Genomic DNA, 13211 nt, shown 5'->3' on the forward strand with positions numbered 1-13211 from the left:
GTAAATGTCTATGCTGGAGTCCTTCCTGGACACATCCCTGTGCGAGCAAATCTGGACTTGAATATAAGCTTTAGAAACTAGATTTTCACACAACACACGCGCAGTACTTAAAATTTATTTGCTGACATCCCATCCTAGTTCCTAACGGACATTTATCTGAATTACAACAGCACCGTGTAATTAGGCATAAATAAGGGCCTTTGTTCTGGAGGGGAGGAAAGTTTATCAGTTCTGAACCATATGCAATTGCGTGTCTAATCTCTGCCTGCAATTATTTCAAATGCACATCCAGATGATCGCATTTATATTCATTCCGAGATTCACTGAGTTTGAGGCCAGAAGGGATCATTATACCATCTGGCCTGACCTCCTGGATATCACAGGCCATTACATTTCCCCAATTACCTCTATATTGAGCCCTGTAACATGTGTTTGACTAAAGCATAACTATTTTTGACTAAAGCTTATCTCCCAGAAAGGCATCCAGTCTTGATTCAAAGCCATCAAGAGGAGAGAATCCACTACTTCGTGGGTACTTTGTTCCAATGGCTAATCACACTCACTATTAAAAATGTAGGTCATGCTTCCAATTTGAATTTGTCTCGCTCCAGATTCCATTTGCTGGATCTTGTTATACTTTTCAGAGTTAAGTTAAAAAGCCCATTGGTGCCCATTATTTTTTCCCTGTCTAAGTGTTTACTCTCTGGAGTCAGGTCACCTCTCAAATATTTTGTTTTGGTTTTTCTAATAGGCTTCACTGAAAAAAGCACAAGGTAAAGTGTTTTCTCTAGTCCTTCTTGTCTGCCTATTTTTATTTTACGTGGTATCTCTCCCAGCAGTGCCCAGCCCTTCTCATGGTGCCAACAAAGCTTGCAAGGAGTGTGGAGGAAGCACACTGCCCTGGGAGCACATTCTCAATTGCTTTCTTGTTACAAACCTCTGGTCTGTAACGAAGTCTCTCCTTCCTACTACACAACTGTAGGGTGAGGGACACTATACTGTGCTGAAGTTTCATTGTGCTGGTTTTGGCTTGGATAGAGTTAATTTTCATCATAGTAACTAGTATGAGGCTATGCTTTTGTTTTGTCCTGAGAAGAATGCTGATAACGCTGATATTTTAGTTGTTGCCAAGCAATGTTTACATTAAGCCAAGGATTTTCAGTTTCTCATACTGCCTCTGTGTTCGGGAGACAGAGCCAGAACAGCTGACTCAAACTGACCAAAGGGATATTTCATGCCATAAGACATCATGCTCAGCATATAAGTTGGGGTGAGTTTGCCAGGGGAATTGCTGCCTGGGCATTAGTCAGCCTGTGGTGAGCAGTTCTATTACTTGGGGTTTTTTTCCCCTGGGTTTTCTCTCTCTCTCTTGCCTTTTTTTATTGTTTTCCTTTACATATTAGCAGTAATAGTGTCTTTTTTTTTTTTTTCCCCCAATTATTAAACTGTCCTTATCTCAACCCAAGGGTTTTCAGACCTTTTTCCTCCAATTCTCTCCCCCATCCCACAGGGGAAGGGAGGAGGTAAGCACGCAGCTGTGTGGTAGTTGCTGACTGGGGGTAAATCTTGACATTCATAAATACAGAATTCAGTATCTCCCATTTGATCCCAATGGGACCAGTTTATTGTTTTTCCGGGTTTCTTTTATGACTGTACTCATCTCATCATCCTATACTATCAATTTCTGGTGATGCGCAAACTGCTTCACCAAAAACCAAATATTACTCATGGCAAAATAAAAATGCACTGTGTGCACAATCCTGTTTCCAGCTTGAGTTTCTAATATTTTGAGATTCCAGTCATAAGTCTACCTGTAACAGCACAAAGGGAAAATATCTGAGACAGATTTTTTCTTTTAAATTTTTAGGTTTTAGGTGGTTTATTAATCAGGTTTAAACTAAATATTAGAGCAAATAGTTCAGTACAGCCCTGCATGTATTCTCTCTTTGCACTAAGAAGAGATTTTTCATTTCATAAATCATTCAGAATCTACTGTGATGATGTTACATTGGTCTCAATACAGAGAAATTCACACACACATACTTCCACTCAGAGTATTTTGTATAGAGAGCCCACCGGTGGTGGACCTCTCTGCATGCTCAAATCCCAAACCAGGCTGTCAGCAAAACAGACACGTTCTCAATAAGGAACATACTCTGGTTATACTAGCTGTTCTTTGAAAGTTTTGTCTTAGTATTTTGGGCATAGATTGCTTTTCTGGCCTGTGTCACAGATATCAGCAACAAGAAAAACTACATTTTTGTCCTAAAAAAAAAAAAAAGACAAACCAGAACTGAAGGTGTGTGTATACACACACACACACGTGGTGATTATTTATTTTATAACACCTGTGCATATTAAATGTCTTTTTTTTGATCCTGAAAAATGCCCTCATTAAGCTTTATCTTTTCTCAATGGACAGCAATAGTTACTTTGCTTCAGCCCAGGAAAGAAAACCTGCTTTGGACTCAATGCCAGGCTGTACCATCAGATCTACAAGCTACACTGATAGCAAGATGATTAGTAGTTCTAATCCTGTTCTGACTGAAATCAATAGCAGAGCTGTCCTGCTTGTAGCAAGAGCGAGAGTGGGTGAAACTTCTCTCGGCAGACAACAGGAAGCATGATGTTTTTGGAGAGCAGCAATCTTTAGGCAAGGACTACCCAGCATTCGACTTCTGGTTAGACCCTTCCCGTGCTGCACGGTGTGCAGCACAGATTAGCAGATCTGGCATCTCTAAGCAGCACAGTGAAAGTCTGTGGGTGGACTAAACCCACGTCCTTTTCATTTCCCTATTGATTGCAGACTAAATCAAATACAGCAAGAGAAAAGAGCAAATGAAATCGAGCTCGCCAAGACAACAACATTTACATGCCAAGAGAAGCTCTTACTCCTCAAATCATTGTCATGGCTCTGTGCAGTCAAAGCCATTCCCTAAGGCAGATGCGGGTTTTTCAAAGGTTAGAAGTTAAGCAGATGAAGTCTGGGTGATCCACGTATCTCCAGGTCACTGCTTTTGATCCATAGCAGATGGGTAACCTCCGAGAGCCAGCACCCTCACTCAAGTACCTCCAGACAACGGTTTCATGGCATGCGTTGGCAGCCCTGTTGGTTGGGAAGCTCTCCCCCAAGCATGGCTGAACCCTTCACGTCAGGGTCAAGGTGAGCGAGAAGAAAAAGATGAGGAAGACTGTGGTGGCTTGCTGCTCTATTTTAAGATAAACAACAATGTCCCAGGGACCAAGACACAAAGTCTGCAAGGCTGAAAGGAAAGCTTTTTCCTCCCTTGATGGGTATCTTGGCCTGTACATTACACCCGAGTTGAGTTGGCAATGGCAAGTGGGGAGCAGGGAAAAGCTTAAGGCACCAAAGATGCCATCCTTCCTAGTGTCAAAGGGGTTTTAATTGTTTTAAAAAAAGTTTTAATTGGAGATGAAACTTGCTGTTTGGCGTGGCAGAACATACCCACATAAGGTTGCTAGCAGGTCTGCGTGAGGTGAGTCCCAAGTCCCAGCCAGAGTAAAGAGCACCCTGCAAGGCTGCTGCGCCTGTGGGACTGGCTCCTAGAAACCAACTATGAAGTACTTCACACCGGAGTTTTGGTTTATCTGTATGTCATCATCGTGGCTCCCATGAGGATGGTGTCTAAGCATCCTGATGGTGTCTGGAGACAGCACCCTCATCCCGACCTCCTTGTCTGGGTGAGATCAGGCTCCCCTCTCCCTGGGACCTCAGGTCTGCAGGTACCAAGAGCCCTTTTTCTGAGGGAACTGTCCTCAGTGATATAACGAAAACCCTCACAGTGGTACAAGGAAAATGCATATGAAAAAATAGAGACCAGGTCAGTTAAATTTTTGCCCAGTGCTTATCACAAATCCCCTTACAGCAAAAATGTTAGCTGTGTCTGAACAATTTGCACTCAGGCTTTCCAACCTGTAGTTCAAAAAACGTAAACATTGGGCCATTAAGATTTAATTGCTTTTTATATTCTTCGTGGAAGCTTTTACTATGAACTATTCATAAGCACGCTCAGGGCTGTCCAAAAAACACATTAGGGCTTCACTTGCTGAGGAATGCACTCAGGAACATTTTCAGGCACCAGGTTACAGTGACCTGCTCACCAGAGAGACCCCAGCCCTTCAGAGAGACCCCAGCCCACTTAGCAGGAGCAATGCAGGGGCAACAGGGCAGGCAGGGACCCCGCTGCTGCCTGGTGAGGATACAGTGCCAGACCTCTGCCACTCGGACCATAGCAGGTACATTATTCTTTTGCTGCTAAATGTAGGTGTTTGATTTCAATTTCCTGCTCTTGTTTGGCAGATTAAACAGGCAGAAAACTCCTGCCTGAAATTTTTTCCTACCTCACAGAGCTCTTCATCAAATATGAGGAGTTTTTCCCCCACCAAGATATTGTAGTGAAAATTTTAAGGCAAAATACAATTCTGACCTTATTTTCATTTAATTAGTTTTTATCTTAATATTTCATAAAATATTTTTGTGTTGTTGAAATTCCTTCTTTACTATTCTTCCTGCAATATGTTCCCCCCACCTTTTCTAATAAATGGTAGAATAAACCTGGCAGATTTTAGGGCATCTTTTTTTATTTTTTTTAATAGCTCTTCCAAAATTTCCTCAGTTTTTACAAAAATTTCAGAGATGGAAACCTAACTCCTTTACTCGATGATAGCATGTATATATTTAATTGTGAGAAATTACTGAGTGAAAAAAGGAAAGACAAATACAAGAATGGAGATCATTCTAGATAGCATGTTTCATTTATCAGAAAAAGGGGACAGCCACTGAAAAATAAAAGAAAACCAACAAAACATGTGCTTTTCCTTTGACTGAGCCATGTCCAGATTACAAGACAGTGGAAATGTGGAAATCAGAAGGCACGATACCCCTTCTGATTCAGCCTTTGTAACGTGCTCATTTGCCTTCATCTTCAAGAAGAAAGAACTGATGATTAAAAACTCCCCATGTTCCTCATTAGTCACAAGAAGGTTAAAGTAACTTTCATGGAGACAACATTATGTGCTTTCTTTACATGAGTTTAAGTCTGATTCTTCACTTCCAATGGCAAAGATATGTAAGGACCAAGTATTTTTAGTACCACCATATCAAAATTTAAAAGGTATCATAATCCATTTGTTCTACACCGTTGCTGCTCTATTAATGCAGCCTTGATCGGGGGAAATCTAATAACATGAAACTAGATCACTAAGTTTTGACCACTTTCTTCTCAGTTTCCTTCAAGGGGTAAAGAGCTGGTTTACTGAACACTTTTTAAATTACATTCACTGAAAATTATACAGTAAAACTCATTCAGAATATTATTTCTTTATAGAGAAAATGTGAAATTACCTAAGCCTAGAGCAGCATCGGGAACAACATAATGAGCCTTTAGTATTGCAATCCAGATCACCTGCTAGTAGATATCACCATTTCTCCAGAAAATAGCACCCACTAGTATATAATGTGCATCCACCTTTTCACCGCCCAGAGGTAAGATTTGTTTCCTTCCCTTCAGCTCATTTTCCCTGTTAGTACAAACTCTGCTTTTCCTCTGCCTCTCTTCCCCTCGCTGAACATTACCTCCCACACCTTTGCTGTGCTGTCCTCAGCTTCAAAGAAACAGAAACCTCCAGGCAGCTATAAGAAATAAAGTCAGCCCTCCAGTAATAGCTCCTGGTCTAGCCGAGATGGTGGCATTACTGTATTTTCTCACTGTATTTAGCTTCCCTGGCACTTCCCCCGCGACAGGCAACGCGTCCCCTTCCACCGTGATAGACTGCAGTCAGGCTGAGCAGGCACAGATGCGGGAGAGGGAGAGCGGAGCTGAGGCACCATGGGTTTCTCTAGTTCTACCTATTTATCAGAGCACTTTTATGGTCCCTGTCCAAGCTCTATCTAAGCACTACAGGCAATTAAAGGCTGGCTCTGTGGGAGAAGGATTTCATTTTGCAAGAGAACAAGTAGAACAGCGATAGCTCTCATGGATTAAAGCGACCAACCAAGCCAGTGCTGGTCCCTCACCTTCCTGAGTGTTTGTTGCCCAGTTAGACAAAACAGAGATCAAAACTCTATCCAGGTCAAAGGATGAAGACTGCTGTACCTCCACAAACTACCGAAGGAATGCACTTTGAGTAAAACAATTCTGACAAAAAAGTGTTTGTGAAAGAGTTTAAGCTCCCTCCATGTAAGATGCAGCGCATTGTCTTGCGTATACATTTCTAAATAACATGTATCTCACACACAGATTTCAGTCATCACACAGCACTCATTTCCAGCAGGCATTTGTAGATGTGAGCCTGTGGCCTTTTCAGTTTGCAACAGGTACCCCAGGGTCATGAGCTCAGCCTGTTTTTACAGAGAGATCACCCAGCAAACCATGCCATTTCATATGAAGACCAAGAAATTATTTTCACTATCAAAAAAACTTTGTAACCTTGCTTAAACCATTGTTTTGTTTCATTTCTTCCTCTTCCCCTCAAATAGTCTTTTGGTCCTTTTTTTGCACAGGTCTTTTACAAAGATGAGATTAAACACAATGCTGTGGCTCAAATACGTAAGACTCATCTGCTCTGGCTGCAAAGATGTTCAGCTACAACCTCCTCTTGATTGCTTGGGCAGGATATGTGAAAAGAAAGAACCTAAAGTTCCAGAACTACCAAAAACTGAATAGTGGCCCAATTATTATCCAAAAATTGGAAAGGTCATCAGCCCCACCCTAAATGTTGGGGTTTTTTTTCTTAAAGCAGTAGTTCAGGACATAATTTGCTGACAATCATAACCATAATGTTATTTAAATTGAATTCCTTCTGAATGTAAGTTACTGCCAAAGTTTATTGAGCTTACTTTAATGCCATAATGGGAGATTAAAAATTAAACTATCATTTTAACTATTTTTATAAAGGTTACATTAGTACATTTCATTTCTTTATTGCTTTACTGAATGTCAAGGTGCAGAGCATGCAGTGAAGCCTGACAGTGACTAAGAGATCTAAAGGTCATGTTGTGTACATTTGCCTCAAAAGTTCAACCTTTGTCTTACCTACAAAATAATTCACAAATTACTGCCTACAGCAAGAATTAATAACGGAGAGGTCATCCACACCCAGAGCACCAGACACACCACAGGAAATCCTGACATGGGGAAACCCGCTAGTCCTCAGGGATGTCTTCCCATCTGAATATCAGTGGTGGTTTAGAGTGACACACAGCTCACCTCTGCCTACGTGGAGTGGTTCGATCACACAGCAAGGTGCCCGCTGCCTCTGGCTGAGCGCGTTCAAGTTGTAGTTGGAGTGTGAGGAGTATGTCAGCACTCCCTTGGATCTCCAGAGCCCTGGAATCCTTCTGAGGGCCAGAGTAATAATAAATATTAATAAGCAAATTAACTATTAACAATAATAAAACACATGATGGGTGATAACATAATAGGTGAAAACAGTAATAAATTCACATTGAAGAATGTGTCTGCTCTAGTCTTGCCCCGAGCACCCATACATGTCCTTTTTTTGTCATTAATGTACCTTAAGATAATAATTTAAAAATTAATTTAAAATATGCATCATCAGTTGAAAATATTTTTGTCCACTTCAGAAGAGAAAAAATCGTCATAGCAGGGTTTAAATTGAATTAAGAAATGAAGTATTTGGTTAACAGAGCACTTGACTTTTATTACAGATGAGTATATCACTGTTATTGCAGTTTTAATCTTCCCGGAGTTTTTTCACGAGCAGCTCTGAAGTCATTAGTGCTTGGGCACGCTTTAAAATTCAGGATCTAAGTAGAAGCAGGACAGGGGGCTCATTTCTGACAGGATGGGGAAAGGTTCCCCCACACCACTGGCAGCACTGGAGCTGCTGGGTTTCACCCAGCAGACTGTGCTATGAGCTCTGCAAGCCAAGTTGCTCACCATTGCATCAAGAGGCATCACGGGGTCTGACACGGAGCTTCAGCTGAAGGAAGAGGTCATCTGTGATGACTGTAGAAACCAGCGTTCTGCTGAGAGAAAGATCACAGACAAGGTGGGCAGGGAAACACAATCCTCCTCCTTTTCTCCACTGTTTCTGCCTTCCCTCCTCACCAGGTCCTGCGCCTTTGAGCCTCCCACCCCACCATGGGTGGCTGAGGGATCCTGCAGCTCCAACCCCTTTGGCACCCACCTGCACAAGGGACAAGGATGGGTGCAATGCAGGCTGCCTTCTTGCAAGCCCTGGGAGCAGAGGGGCCATCGCTGCCAGCCAGCTGCCCTTTGCACGGGGCACCAAGAGTCTCGGGACAACACCTCGTGCCTGCACCTCCTTGAGCAACAACAGCAACAACCTGCAAACATCCCACCTATGCAGAGCCTCCCAAGCCCCGGATGTCAAAGACAAAGGCTTTAGCGGCGACGTTTATGCCGTGGGAGCTGTATAGGGGTGGGAGCTGGGTAGGGATGAGACACGCTGAGGCCCCTGGTAGGGTGACCTTTTCTGTCACTTCTTGCTTTACACCATCACCACCAGTGTAACGGAGAGCAGAAACTAGAAACGAAGGAAATTCTGCACAACTGGCTGAAAGCACAATACAGCAAGACGTAAAAATCCACCTGACCCCCTGTCCAAGCAGCATTTCGGCTGTGCACTGCGGCTGCCTGTCCACTCGCCATCGCGTGCTCTGAGTGGTCCCCAGAAAGCAGCTCCCACGCCTTGTTTTTTGAGATGGTGTGGTTTCCGTTCGTTTCTTTTTAATTTTGGTGTTAGGAGGTTTGACATAAATGCAAAGATGATCAACTGAAAAAAACAAAACAAAACAAAAAACCTGTTGCACATCCAGACGACGGGGGGTGCAGAGCTTTGGCCCTGTGAAAACCAGGGTGCCAGAAACTTTTCGCGCGTTCTGCAGAAGACAGCACAGGACCACCTCCGAATGCACTGAGCCTTGCTTTCAGCTAAACCAAAACTGGGTTGCTCTTGCCATTTGAAACAGGGGTTTTCTCCAGTGGGGAGGGAGTATATTGCTCTATATTTCTTACGACATCCTTTTTTTGTCCATTTTCTTTATGTATCTGGCTTATCTTCCTATTTTTCCAGCTTAGTCTTCTTCATAAGCTTTCTAAGGGCCTGGACATCTTTGTACATTATCACATAAAATGGCCTGCTACTCTTGAATATGCTTAAACTTGAGAAGTTTATTCTCAATTTGACATCCTAAGTGAATCAAGGTAATTTTTAGACCGAGAAGTTTTTCTTTTTGAATTTCAAATTTATAAAAGTCCTGTCAGTGGAACACATGGGCCTCGTAGAAACGCATGAGCCAAAAAGCTAAAATTCGGTAGGTGTTTTTTCTCTTGTACAATTTGTTCTTCATTACAACGATGCAAAACACAGGAAATGAAAATGAAGAAGAAAAATTAGAGTCTGGTTAGCAAGGGGGATATAACCTAATACCAACCACTATTATACTTCCACGTGCTGCTTAATGAATCAACGATACTGGCAGGAAAAGAGGTTGCTGGAGCCTGAGGCAGCTAATAACGGCGTGTAACGTAACATGCATTTCCCTTTAGGTGTCACTCTAAAAAGTTGGTATTCGCAATTTCTGTTCTAATGTAATGAGAGTGGAGGGTGATGCTGTCAAGATGAGGGATTTTGGCAGCACGGCATGAAGCTGCACGCAGGCAGTCAGTATGTTAGGTGGCCGGGCAAGGCGTCCCGGCACAGCGCTGGGGGCAGGATGGGCATCCCAAGGCTGTGCACCGGGTGGTGAGGGCAGGAGTGTCCTCCACGCCATGGCCACCGCAGGCAGGAGTGTCCCCCCCACCGTGGGCACCACCAGAGACCCTCCACCACCTCCAGCTGAAGAGATGTCAGATGGGTTTAGAAATGAGCATGTGAGCTGCTCACACAAGGCATAACAGAAAGTGTGCAAGCATCAGCTGCTCCCATCAGAGCCTGCACAGCCTGGAAACAAAAAGAGAATGAACACGAATAAAATGCGGCTCGTGGAAATGCCTCCTGGTTAGCAGAGATGCTGCAGGTGCTGTGCAGCACAATAGCATCCGCCTGAAAAAAAAACCCTTAATATTTGGCCGTATCTTCATGATGTATCACAACTCACGTATTCCTCCTACCCAGACTTTTGGCTGTCCTTTGGCCTCCACCTGGCAGCTTCCTTTGTACAAATTCAGGACCCTGTGGGGGCTGTGGTCGCCTCTGAGCACCACCATTCCTCCCCCATCTGTGGCTGCCTCCTGCATGCCTGGGTGTGCCCTCCAGAGCATCCACATTGGTATGTACAGCCTGTAATCAGCAGTGAAATACTTTAGGATCCATTTCAGTGAAGGATGTAAGGCTTGAATTGTATTATATTGTCTAGTAATTAATATTAAGAAGATATCCTGCACGGTGTAACAATAGCTGTAAAATTGCTTCAACTACATGGGATGCAGAGAGAATAAATTACACGATATGACCATTATTATTATTTTTGCTTTTTCTACTTCTGCTGTGCTAAATCTTGTAACATCCTTCACGAACTTACTTCCTCTCAAAATGACTTCTTGGCAGAAAATGGAACTACATCTCTAAACAGGACATCATTTCAGACTGAGCCAAGGACAGCCAGTTCAACTTTGAAGCACACCACTCCGAGCTGCTCCCTGCATGCCAGGGAGGAGCTACCTGCGCCGTTCCGTCTGCCAGATGCCACATCTGTGCAACGAGAGAAAATAAACAGGAGCAAATCGGAGGGTGCAGCACAGTACCAGAAATACCAAGTGACCTGGTGTTGTGGGGGGAATCAGGTTTAAAGACTAATTTCTTATGAGTTGCAATGAGAGAATCTTAATAATATTGCGATGGCAAAGGAGCATTGTCCCGCCACAAATCTCCTGTGCTCTTTCAAATATCAGTTCCACAGTGACAATAATCACAGCCACTGGTTTGTGTCCTTTGACTATGAGCCAGTTTATACAATTAATAACACATCCCTGCCCAATCAACAGAACGATCCGTCCTTGCCCCTAGGTACTAATCATGTGTCAAGACAATTAATTGCAGCGATGTACTATGTGAGGAAGGTTGCCCTTAATGTAAAATGTGGCAATTTTTCTGAAGGGCCCAAGGCAACGATCATCTGAACATCCTCCCTTACAGTAACACTACCCTCTCTAAATGAGAGAGGAGAACTTAGTCAACATGAGACCTAAAATCAAACCACCCTCTGGGTTCAAGCCCACGAGATCCGGAGCACCCTTCCACCTCCCACTGAACAGGATCGCACTCTCCAGCAAAGGTTACAATTTTCCACTTAGATTGGATCAAAAGTCTCCGGATAGCTAAATTTAAAAGCCAATTACCGCAACGAATTTTTATGACTGGGGTTTTTTCTCTCCCTCCGACTTTGCTAGCTCACAAGAAACATTTTCCTTGCAGAAGCTTGGTCCTGCACCAGGGAAGGTTTGCCGCTGATTTTCAGAGAAATGTGATCAGATCTTCTATTAGTCACCATATCGCTAGGTGTGTAATTGGGTGCAGATGAGGGAAGCTACTAGAAAGCCTGAGGATGCGGGCTTTGGGCATAAAAATGAGTCAATGTGTAAAGGTGTTCTGCGTTTCGCTTTGTTTTCTCTTCCTCATCTTTCTCAAAGTGAGAAAGACCGGGTCTGCCTGAGGACACCATCCCCACATCCCGACCCCCTGACATCTGCTTCTGGCACGGCTCCGCAGCGCACACCACGGCAGGGACACTCCTTCTCAGGCGAGGGGGCCAACTCATGTGATCGCAATTAGATAAGGAGCACCCACAACCCCCATTCCCCATCTGCAGCCCGGGTCTGCTGGCTGTTGGCAGGATCCCTCCTGCTGGGTGGGAACCAACCCTGGCAGCCAGAACCACGGCAGAGGGCTTGGTGACTGTGGAGTCGCTACCTCACCCGCCGCCTCACCTTGTATTTTGATTTTTCACTTTGACTCATTGCTCCCAATCACAGTTGTCATCAATAATAAGAGGTGCTGGGGCACATTTTACAAATGCGTGTGCTTAATCATCTTGATATCTGAGAGGAACCTTGTAGATAAGAAGGGCTGTTATCTCCATTTCACAGAGGCAACGAGCACCCTTCAGGGCTGCACAGGATGACTGCAGCCACACAAGGCTCCGGCAGCCACGTGCAGACATCCCATTGTGCAAAACCGAGGGGAGAAAAGGCCTTACAGTGCTGCAAGGGGTGGATTTAACCTCACACACCCCACTAGGACCTGGTGAGTCCCACCAAACCCGTCCATTACTGTAGACTCAAGAGAACCTTTCACCACTTTGTCATACCTCTCTTTGGCTCATCCTCACTAGCAAAGGACACAGTCAGCCTTCCTGGCTCCTTTGGTACGTGCTATTGCAGTCAGACCCTGCCTAGAAAGTGTTGTTCTCCTCCTCGTCCCACTGTGAAAGGCCACCCGTCCTAGTCATCGGTTTCTCTCACCTACAACAAATTGCACTCATAATGGGAGAGCCCAGGCAGAATTCCCCCAAGAGCCTGAAATGACATTTTTCAGGATCGGACAATAAAATGCCACTTGTGCTCTGTCTCTCATCTGTTCACCCTTTCGGTTAAGCTTTCACCCCGTGCATTAGAGAAATGAGTCATCTTTACCATCTCTCATGCACTCGCATTCTCAACACTTGCCTTAATCTTCAGTTTTTCACTATCACCTGAAATATATGCTCCTTAATCTCTAATATTACTTTATGGGGAAAAAACACTAAAAAATAAATCACAGTTGTAATGAGAAGCTTCCAAAGACTCTAATCTTAAAATGCACTCCTATAATAACACAGGGGAATCTCCACACTCAGTATTAAAAGGATAATTTTTCAGTGCATCCCCAGGTTCACAGATACACACAGCTCTTCATTTTCACCTGAAAATGACTCCATAGATTAACAGAGAGACAAAACTCAATCAAGCATGTCTGTCATTGCGATTATGGCCTGGCTGTAAAGCAATTTCCCAGAATGGGAGAGGACCATGATATACCTATCACAGCTTAAAAGCCTTCCTCATTGTGCCAGATTTGCATAACTTTATTCAGTGCTGTAGATTAAAGGTTCCAAAAAATTGTATTTGCCCATAGGGATGGGAAACGAGCAAAGCATTGCCACTGGAAGTAGTTTATCATTGGAACTGGGTTTTGCACCTGCAGAATTCATAGAATCATAGAAT

This window comes from Eurypyga helias, unplaced genomic scaffold (genome assembly GCF_000690775.1).
Source record: "Eurypyga helias isolate BGI_N326 unplaced genomic scaffold, ASM69077v1 scaffold19168, whole genome shotgun sequence".
NCBI classification, from domain to species: Eukaryota; Metazoa; Chordata; class Aves; order Eurypygiformes; family Eurypygidae; genus Eurypyga; species Eurypyga helias.